The following is an 11691-nucleotide window of genomic DNA, read 5'->3' as shown; positions in this document are numbered from 1 at the left end:
GGGAAATGAGAGCAGGATACTTTGGTGTGTGTGAGTGTGTGTGTGTGTGTGTGTGTGAGAGTGAGTGTGAGCCACTGTTGAGTCGTTAACAGAACCAAGGGATTCACCTCCCGATAATCTCACACTAATCACCTAATCCTCATCCCTCAGGTGAACAGACAGGAAAGGAGTACATGACATCAAGTGGAAGCCAGACAACACGAGACCCACTTAAACACACACACGCACACATACACACACACCTCACTCAAAACATATATTTAAGTGCAAGCATACACACACGAACAAACGAACAAGTCAAACAAATGAGCGCGACTCCACCCCGCCCCCGCCAGCCCCATCCACCTCAACACACCAATGTACATTTCACCAAAAAAATATACACCCTACCCCCTTGTTTCCATGGCAACTGACCGTAGAACTGTGGGTATATGAGGCAGCAGGCAAAATCACTGGAGTGAGAGGCGTACCGGTCTGTCACCTCAGCCTCCCCAGAGAAACAACACATAATACTGTACTACTGTACTCGCTCCTCTCTCGTTCCCTCCTCGCATCCATCGCTCAGATCTGCAGGAATATACAGATTTCCCTCTCTACTGGCACACACGCGTGTGCGCGCACACACACACACACACACCATCCTCCATGTTGTTTCACTGGCTCAGAGCAGACAGGGCTACGACACCAGACACTTGTGTGTAGAACATTTGTGATCTTCTTATTAAAACATGATCATGAACTGCCGCCTAGAGACACCACCCTTCACCTTTTCCTTTTCATGTCGGGGGCGACTGCTGCTGCTGCTGCTGGTGGAGGCCAGCCTGTCCTTGGGTGCAGTAAAGGATTACAGCAGCACACACCATGTGACCTTAATTCCCCCCTGCCTGCTTCTGCTGCGCTCAGCCAATCAGGATCATGGATGCGCCGTGCACGCATGTGTGTGTGTGTATATGTTAGCATGTGCATATTTGTGTGTCTCTGAGCTTTTTGTGTCCTTCCACGACTGCCATGTTTGTCAAGAGTTTTTGTCTCAAGAATATATGCTCCAATAGATGGATTAAGTCTGATAAAAGGGGAATGGCGTGAGGGTTTACTGTGTGTACACATGTGCATATGTGTGTGCGTGTGCCAGCTTGTGTTTTTAAAAGGGGGATGATAGTGTGAATCAGCAGCGGTGGCTGCCGCCGCCACGGCACGTGTCACACATTCAGACGACCTCATTCATCCCCAGCAACCCTAAGATCCCTCTGCTCCTTCCCCTCACCCACAAACAGACCTCAACCCCCATTCAGCCGCCGCCGTCGGCAGGCTCAGCTGGTGGCTGAGGGAGGAGGAGGGGTGAGCAGAGGGATGGAGTGATGGATGGATGGATGGATGGATGTATGGGGGGAGGGCAGGTGCTTGGAAGACCATTTAGTAAGCAGCCCTTTTTCCTCATTGGTTTTGGGGGGTTATTGCAGCCAAAGATGGAGGAGCAGACAACTGTAACAAAAAAGAATGACAGAGGATGTAGAGGAAGATCGGGAAGGAGGATTGGTGAGAACATGTGAGGGTAAAATATGTGTGTGTGAGCGTAGTGGGGGTAGAGGTCAATGTGTGTGTATGTAGGGGGTGTCAATTAGATATGGAGATCAGACACAATAAGCAGCAGTTTAAACATGAGCATTACATCAGGGGGAGACATCCGGCTGCTACGTCGGCTTGCGGCCGCCAGATAAGGCCCACAAAGCTTTGTGTGTGTCTGCGCGTGTGTCTTTGTGTCTGTGACGCAGCAGACGTAACAGACGCAGCACCTTGCCTCATAAGACACCCGCTGTTGTTGGCGACCTTTGACCTTAACCAAACCTTGACCCTGGCAGAAGGCAACTGATTTACCCAACAAAGACAGATGACGCAGCGGAGCCTGAAGCCAGCGCTAAACTCTGACCTCCAACCCTCCAGTCCCGACCCAAACTCTATCTGAAGCCAAACACACCCCGCTCTGTCCACACACACATTCAGACAATGAAGCAGGAGAGACGCTCCACTCATCCATCAAAGCAGCAGAAAACCAATACCATCATATAACATACATATGCAAGTGGTGCCATTATTATCATGCTAAGTGGTTCAGTTTGCTCTTTGTTTACGGGCTGAGACATTTTCATTTTTCTGTCTCACTTTTAGGAAAAAGAAAAATTGTATAATCTGCTGAGGTTGCATAAATCACATAATTTTAAGATTAGATTTAGATGTAAATGTTTAAAACGTTAATTTGGCCAATACAGTTTGGTAAGGAGTCAGAATTTGACTTAACTTTTTCTTTACTTTAAAATATAAAGTGTGAAGATAAAACTTTTTTCTAAATGCAAATGTTCAATTTAGTTCACAATGGACAAATTTAAACGCCCTCAAAGGGCAAGCACACAGAAAAAAACTACACAAACAATTCATTCACATGCATGAAACAAAGTAATATAACAATAGATGGTGTGAAACACTGACATGCTCAAGGACAGTGGCCAATCTGCAGTTTATGTAGAACAGGGGACAACACCCAAATGCTGAAAATCAGACATAGAGACAGGAGTATGTAAAAAGAGGCAATGTTTTAATGAAGGCTCAAAAAATGTGCAAGAGATCCACACACTGAAGCTGGCGATTCAACAGAGATTGAACCAGCAGGGAGAGAGTTCAATTCCAGATTACTCACGACATACTGACAGAGTTGAGCAAAAGACAGGCACCTGAACACAAAGAACAGGAGTCAGGAAGGCAGACAAAGCAAGACATAGCAAAAATACTTAAGTGGATCTCTGGAGTTCAGTTGTTACCACATGGATGGACAAACAACTCAATGAATACTGGGTGGAAGGCCGGTGCTTATATCCTGTGGCCGTAGGTGAGTCTTGATTGATTGATTTGAGTCAGGTGTGCTTAGGAGAGGAGGAGGCTAGACCAGACCTGCCAGCCACGCCCTGCAGTTAGACACACACACAGGACAGACAGGGAAGAGACAGGACAGGGGACAGAGGGGAAGGAAAACAGAAAGGCACAACAAGACAAAAAGGAGGGGAAGCCGCAGATCCCAACACCACAAAAGTTCATAATAACAACAGGTGCACGTGCAGTTATCAGAAACTCCTCATCTCATGTGTGTTTCTCATCTAAAACACATTCTTAACGGCATTCGCTCAAAAAATGTTTAAATTATAATCCTACATGTCTTTTTTGAGGACTTAGTATTAAGATATGCAAGGGACCTTTGTGTTTTGCCATTAATTTCAGGACTGAAATTAATGACACCTCACTATCGGCTCAACAAAGGCCGAACCAGAAAATGAATGAAAAAGCTAAAACAGGTATAAAACCTGCTGAATGTTGCAGAGAAAAACGATAAGATAATGAAAGAGAACCAAAGCTAATACACATCATTCAATCCACACAAGGAATGCTCTTTACTTTGTATCTGTATCACATTAACCTTCTTTTGGTTTCATCGTTAAAAGCTTGCATGAAAATGTATTTGAGAGCGAATGTTTGATCGTGTTCAAAACGGTTCATTTCTTCCCCTTTGATTCAAAAGTAGATTTATTCCGTCATGTATAAAGTATGTCGCCCCGTCATGCATACTAACCGCATATGGTATCTGGATGTGTTTGTGTCTCTGAGTCATGTGAAGTAAATGTCTGGCCCCTGCACTGCCTGTGTGTCTATAACAGATGGTATGTGTGTGTGCGCGTGGGTGTGCGTGTGTGTGTGTGTGTGTGTGTGTCCTTCAAAGTCTGGCAGAAGCACCTTGTCGCTCCGTGGTGCATCATGCCAACTGCCATTGGCCAACCACACAGCACCTTCCAGTCTAATGTGTTCTTTCAGACTTTTAGTATCATTTTCTTTCTGCTTGTCAACAGAGAGAAGAATCCAACGTTTTTCATATAAGCTTATTTTTAGCACATTTCACCTTATATTACAGCATTTGTACATCATATTTGCTTATTTTGAGTGATATACACCAAAAATCGACTTTTAGGACATACATAATTCCCTCTTTATCACACACACACACACACACACACACACACACACACACACACACACACACACAGACCACTCCACTTTCTTTGCATACCTACCATGAAAATTTCCCAAGCAACATGCAAATTAATATTCTGAATCCCGCTCTAAGTGCTCCCTTCAGCTGACAGATATTCATCTGCACCGGACATGTTTGACAGATACGAACCAGCCGGTGTCATGGACGCTGCGGCTCAGTGCGTAACGACAGGGAAAATGATATTGTCTGATCCTTTGTTGCACTTGTTCAGCGGTATCTAATAACTGTCCTAACTAGGCTTGTAGAAGTGACTCCACAAGAGGTTTGACATTTTCAGATGGTTTTTCACGAGGAGCCGTGGCGAGAGAGAGTGAGAGGAAAACAGATAATGAAAGAAGAGGAACAAGCTAGATAGATAGATAGATAGATAGATAGATAGATAGATAGATAGATAGATAGATAGATAGATAGATAGATAGATAGATAGATAGATAGATAAACAAATCAACTATGAAAGAAAGAAACGTAACAGTTCCCCCTCAGGATCACATTTCTCTGGTAATCCAGAACAGATTGGGCTTCAAAGTTATCTCAGCAAACTTTGTGGATTCATTGAAAATGTGATTGAAATGACAAAAAAGGGAACGAGGGCGATGAGAAGGGAGCGTGCAAGAGAGACCCGTTCACGCCTCTGAAAATCTGTCAAAGTAGTTTGGAATTCATGAGTGTTTCTCGGGGAAGACGCGCACATAGATTTCATTTCATAAAAGCAGAAAATGCAATACCCGGCTGACGAGCCACGGCGCTACAGAATTCTCTTTGGCAACGCTTTGGTACCATCAAGAGCTGACTACAAACAGCACAGCAACACTGATTTGACACGTGTCATGGGTGTTTTGTAAATACTTTGGATATTTTCCTCCCCCAGCATTAGACTATGGCTGCCTCCTGTCACAGTGCTGCTGCTGTGACAAATACTCCAAAGCACCCTTTCCTCACAGGTCAAGTGGAAAACATTTTCAGGGCTTAGCGTGGGCGGATGAATTGTGCATTCATTGACAAAGGCAGGATGGATTAGCAAATTATTATTTTCAATGTATAAAGCAATAAGAGACGGAGTTGGTGTGTGTGAACTTGCACACATCTTGGCGTACGCGAGTCCCAGCTCGCAGCCTTTCTCTCTCTTCTGTATGCCGACTTTGTCTCTGGGTTTCTCATGCCGTGCTGCTCCTGCTGCTGCTGCTGCTGCTCAGGGAGGCGGAGGTAGGCTTGGGGTGGGAGCAGCGGGGTGGGTGACAGGGCAGCATCCATGCCCAGACAGACACAACCTCTCCTGGGCTGATGCTACCAACAATCCTTGCTTCTGGAGACACGCACAGATGAGTCCTGTCTGGAACCGCTGCTGCAGCCACAGAGTGTCTTAGTCAACGTCATGGAGTCTGTTTGTGTGCGTGCATGTGTGTGTGTGCGCGTGTGTGTGTGCGCGTGTGTGTGTGTGCGCTCTCTAGCGTGCTTCTGCCAGTAGAGGAAAGTAGCTAAGTACATTTACTTATGTACTGTACTTAAAGTGGCTAATCCTGTGTAAAGGACTTTGTAACAGTCTAAATAGGTTCTGTATAAATAAATAATTGATGACTGTTATTATTATTAGAAATACTTTTATAATAAAAATCTATCAAATGACAATGTGAAAACAATGTGACAGTGGTTTACTAAGCTTTCCAATGAGTTTCAGCTCATTGTTCAGCTGTACAGGCTACAGAATGTCTCTTTTAGTTCACGCTCACAGCTCTTGCAGCAAACAAGCTCTACAACCGTACTGTACACTACCTGCTCAGCACCAAAGAGCAGCTATGAGCCCCAGTCATGTATTAGCATGAATTCGGGTCACTGAGGTAACCACTGGCTTTTACAAAAGATAATTAAATTTAAAAATTAAAGTTAAGTTGCACCTTCTGAATCAAAATAAAGATGGCAGCCCACCATTTACAACATGCTTAATGGGCTACAAATTATTTTTATTGTGCAGCAAATCGAATATTTTTTCAGGATTCTGAAAAAACCATCAGAACAGTAGTAAATGTCTTCTAACAACATTCTGGGTCTTTCCAGTTTGCCAGTGAATTATCTTGTGGGAAAGTGCTGTTTGCATCTTCAACCTGAATGCAGAGGCTCAAACTGGAGCTACGAAGGAGCCAGATATTTGTCTCAGGAGCTGGTGGAGAAATGAAAAAATGAGCTAAAAGCAGATTGAATATCAGACTTAGATTCACAAGGTGGCTCCAAATTAAATATAATGTTGCTCTTTCACTGCTGGATGTGTAAATAAGCAGTAGCTTGTTAACAAGTTCACGTAACAGGCTAAACTTTAACTAGTAGGTATCGTTAGCTACTCTGTAGATTATGATTTTACAGAAAAACATATTATCAGTGAATAAAATATGACATACAAGGTCTATAAAAAGCATTCACTCCCCCCTGTTTTACAACATAACAAAGATTAAATATGGCTTTTTTACACTGATCAACAGAAAAAGGCCCTTTAATATCAAAGGGAAAACAGACTTCCAAAAAGTGATTACAACTAAGGTAATTATAAATATATATATATATATAAAAAAACAACTACAAAACGCTTCTTTGCATAAGTGTTAAATCCTCACTGGTGCAGCCAATTGGTTTTAGGAGTCACATCATTAGTCAGATGGAGAGCCTTTTAGTCGAGGGGTTTCGGCTGATTGTAGTATAAACACACCTGTGTCTGGGAGGTCCCACTTTAAGTGAGTCGCTATCGTGGCAAAAAAAAAACCTACACAATGAAGATAAAGGAGCACTCCAAACGACTCCTCATTATCTGTGCAACCTGAAAGAGCTGGAGCTGGTTAGTACAGTAAAATGAGGAAAAATGTCCAGATGTGCAGAGCTGATAGAGACCCATCCATATGGAGTCATGGCCGTAATGGCTGGGATGGGTTCTGATGCAAACATAGATTTTGTATTTTATATCTGTTATTAACTAGTTAATAGACAAAATCTACTTTGATTAAATGACAAGAAAACTTCAAAGTGGGTGAATGCTTTTCACTGTACAGCATTCTCATAGAACCATTAAGCACAATAGGCTCCACCTCGACATAAACTATGCTGCTTACATGCAGGTTAAGTATATACACTTAACCTGCATGTTCCTGTAGCTGTGCCCAATCTCCACCGAGCACCCAGTGGAGGCCAAATCAGTCTCTTCATGAAGACAATCAACCTCTCCAGTACACCTCCAGCGGGCGACTGGTGGAGCTGGAGGTGAGATGAGGTGTCGGGAGTGAGCGGCAAAGAGGGGGAGGGGAGTGGGGGTCACTGTGAGGAAAGGAACGATGGATACAATGCCGCGGGGTCTTGGCATTGCCTCCTTATAACGACATTACAGTGGAAAGAACAAGCGGCAATGAGCGACACCATCATTAACCTCTGACTGGGCTATAAATCAACAGCAGTTCACGCAAATTAGACCAATTCCCCTCGATCTGCCTCCAAAGACCCTCGCTTGGACTACGCCATTATAAATCACATACAGGAGGAGGAGGAGGAGGGACACACACACACAAAGATACAGGGAGAGAGCATGCAGACACTTTTATTGGTAGTGCTTTACAGTGAGTCATATAAAATAAAAGAATTAGATTTCTCGAGCTTGCCCTTGGTGATTCATACATATTTTCATCATGGCTGCTTATTACAGATAGCGTTTGATTCTGTCTAGAGGCACAGAGGAATTAACGTTACTTGTAGCCATGTTGCAGGAGAGGAGAGGATAGTAGAGAAGAGGAGAGGAGGAGATACTTCCAGAATGAAGATGACATAGGTTACGCAATTTCAGATTATTATTCTGCACAGTGCCGCCCTGGGGATTGATTTGATGTAAATATGAAAGCATACAGCATCACTTATTTCTCACACAACAAAGAGCGAGCTCAACAGAAACCAAAAATAACACTGGCTGCAAATAGAATACTCTAATTTGCCACAAATATGTTGAAATTTCCTTTTTCATCATGATGTGATTTTTGCTCCAGCCCGAACGAGGAGGATTAGTTATGTGTTTTGATTCAAAACAGTATCTGTTAGCATTGTAGCGTGATTACTCTCTGTGGAAATTTTCAGCTGAATTTGGGCTGTTGGTGTTCCAGTCCACGCGGGGTGGTGTGGGGCGAGGGACGGACATCTGCCGGCTCTCCGCGGTCGTCTGTAGGAAAGAGTACATATTGCACGTCACTCGGAAAGGTAACAGATATGGCAGTATGTCCCTGCCATCTGTCACTGGAGCTTCATACGTCCACGCAGACAAAAGCAGAGCCGGGCTGTCGAGACGGCAGCAAGGCCCCAGCCCGCTATTGTCCTTAAGGCTTGTGGGTGAATGTAGGGCCCCTCATCATCAGGCTCTGCTGGAGTGATGCAGCCAGGCTAACAGCAACATTATTCACCACACACGCGTGCATTCACCCAAGGGACCAAACAGAGAAATTCAGATTTTAGCATATAGTTAATCTCAGGCAGCAATAATAATTCAATTAGTACCCCAAATCCAAGGGTTCATGCAATATCAATCAGTAGAAGGATGTGCGAAAAGTTACATTCAGGTTTGTCTAGTTTGATTTCTTCTTTCATCTCTTGAATAACTGCTCAGACACACACACACACACACACACACACAGTCATCTGCACGCACACGTTCATCCAGTGCAGACTCCCACAGATAAGGTCCCAGGCTTAGTGGACAGGGTCGATTTTCCATTATGGAATTTTATAATAAAGATCAACTGTCACAGCAATCAAAGCATCACTTAAGGCTATCTTAAAGCAGAGCCAGGACCTCTGTTTTCATCCAGCAACCTCCTCCCCTTCCCCAAAAATAATCATCCTCAATCCTGCCAAACACTGTAGACCCTCCAAGAGTCCCATCTTTTCCTTTATCTCTCAGAAGAAAGAAAAAAAAAGCAAAGATGAGGAAGGTCAACGATCTGTCAACAGTAGATAAAGAAGGATGAACGAAAGAAGAGATCGATGGAGAAATCTGAAAAACTTCACAGTTTTATATATTTTTGTTCTGAGAAGAAAACGGGAAGATAAAGTGCTGTCAGACTCTGTATATTCTGAAGTTTCTGTGTTTCCCAATTCGCCAGGTGGAGTACTTAATCTCAATTTATTTTCGAGGAAATTGCCTCGGCGGTGTACGCTCAAGTATGTTTATGATGTATGTCCTTCTGTGTGTAAAATCATTTCTTTATGTCTGAGTGCAAAACTGGGGAGAAATAAAAAAAAGAAAATAAAGAAATGTTTTTTTGGACCATGTCACAGATCAACATGTGAGATTACAACAACTAATCCCTGTGTAATCTCTGTGCTCCTTACTGTGGAAGATGCTCCGCTACGAAGGACCGATGGCCTTACAAATCAGTTCTTAATACAGTAATACAGATCCAGGTGCGACAAAAAGGGCAGCAAGCACAAATGGGGACAAAATAACAATTAAAGGGAGCGTTTTGTGTTGCTGCAAGATGCCCAAAGGAGAAAAAATACGCAAAAAACAATTTAAAAGGAAAACTGCTGTAATCTTCAAGATGGACCCTATTTTCTCATGTTTTTGTGTCTAAGTGACTAATGGGGCCAACAACTATTGAAACCGTCAGCTGTCAGATGCAAAATGAGCTGCAATGTAATCTGTCAGAGCAATTGCGCACTGTCAATGTATGTTCACTAAAAGTGCTTGTTTTTGTCTAAACAACAATATGGAAAGGATCCCTAAAGAGAAATAAAATGTTTGTCTTTACGTTTCACTTGATCCAGTCTGTTGTCTAACCTGTAAGTCTCGCTCGAGGAGAAGTCTCATTCTGAAGTCTCGGGAGAGTTGAGTTGTTGTATCTTAATGTTATCTAAAGGATTTTTACAGTCATGGCTGAATATTGCGATGATTTGGATAAACAAGTCAGTAACAAGTGACCTCTCGTGAGACTGAGGCTTCTCCTCTAGCGAGACTTGGTTAGACAACAGACTGGATCGAGGGAAGGGTAAAGAAAAATGTGCTATTTCCCTGTAGGGTCATTTCCATTTTTTTTACTTTGTTGTACATTTTTTTTTACTGTATAATTATATAATTAGTACAAAACACTATTTATATCTTAAGCATGTGCAATTCAATATGGAAATAATATTTTTATAGAAATAACATTCTTATACTCTTGTATATAATCTACGTATATAGTTGATTTCTTATTCTGTATCATTTTCTTCATTCTTGTTGATCTTTAAAGTTTCTAAAGGTTTATCTTATCTTATCCTATCTTAATGTTGTCAGATACTTAGAATAACAATCTGAGCCCATCAGTGGCAAAAACAAACACTTTTAGTGGATGTACATTAACTTTGTGCAGTTGGGGATTACATTGCAGCCCATTTTGCTGCTGGCTGCAGTGCTCCTGCAAAATACTCGGAAAAACATGGGAAAATAGGGTCCAGGTTAAAAAATACCCTTTAACACTCAAAAACTCAGTTAATGTGCCTTTTTAGGACTGCGTGGCTTTGATTCTATCAGATTTGATTGATGATGGCCAAACAACCCACCAACTGTCACCAAATTCAAATGTGCTCCACTCTGATTGGTTGACAGAATCATGTGACATCACCTTTACCTAACTGAGAACTGCCCCCCCCAATTCACAAAATGTGAAACAATCAACATAGAATACTTTGTATTCACGTAGTCTTGCTCACAGTGAGAAGGCGATTGAGAGAATAGGTTTTCAGGGCCCAGCGAACCCCCACGGTGCATGGAGGGAAGCATAAAGTGCAGCTGAGTGGAACCGGCACACTGTGGAGGTCAAGGTCTGACCCCTTGGATCCCAGCTCCCTGTGTGCGAGGGCGGTTCCTTCATGTTTTAAACTTGGGATTTCCAATCAGACAGATTGGTGTTGGGGCCCCATTTGACACGAGGGGCCCGGCATTGCTTCAAATCCTGGTGGGCCAACTGGCAGCCTCTCAGGAAACCTATTTCAATTACCATAAGAGCCTTGACTTGCTTCCCTTCATCCTATTCTTTAATGGACTATGCATGTACCACCTCATGCAAATGACTTATAGCAAGGTCCTTTCCTTTTAGTGGTGTTGTTTCTGAGTGTCGGTCTTGTGTTTGAGTCCTTGCATGTGTCTCTGTGCATTCATCAGTGTGTCTTGGTGTGTGTGTGTGTGTTCAGCTAGAAAAGATACCAGCTATTATCCCTGACGCATCTCTGACCCTGTGGCTGCTGCGTTTTGGGAAAGTCGATGAAAACAAAGAGTTCAAAAACGCATAACTGCTAAGGCGGTCTGTGTTGACATTACACAAACAGGAGCGATGTCTATGAACCAAACACCAAAACACGCATTAGAAGCTGGAGATCAGACACGAGTCACATCTGCCTTTTCTTTTTCTGAGGCACGGGGGAGAGACCCTGAGAGAACGAGAGCAGCACGAGAGACGAGAAGCTGGGAGGAGGGCGAGTGTGGGTAATACAAAGTCAATCAGAAGGGCAGAGAGGAGGAAAAAGTTGTAGTTCAAGTAATAATTTGAGGCGCTTGCCTATGTTTGTGTGTATGTGTTTGGCAGATAGTTTTACACAGAAACAGA

Source organism: Chelmon rostratus, chromosome 10 (assembly GCF_017976325.1).
Source record: "Chelmon rostratus isolate fCheRos1 chromosome 10, fCheRos1.pri, whole genome shotgun sequence".
NCBI lineage: Eukaryota > Metazoa > Chordata > Actinopteri > Chaetodontiformes > Chaetodontidae > Chelmon > Chelmon rostratus.
Note: the sequence above shows the minus strand (reverse complement) of the source record.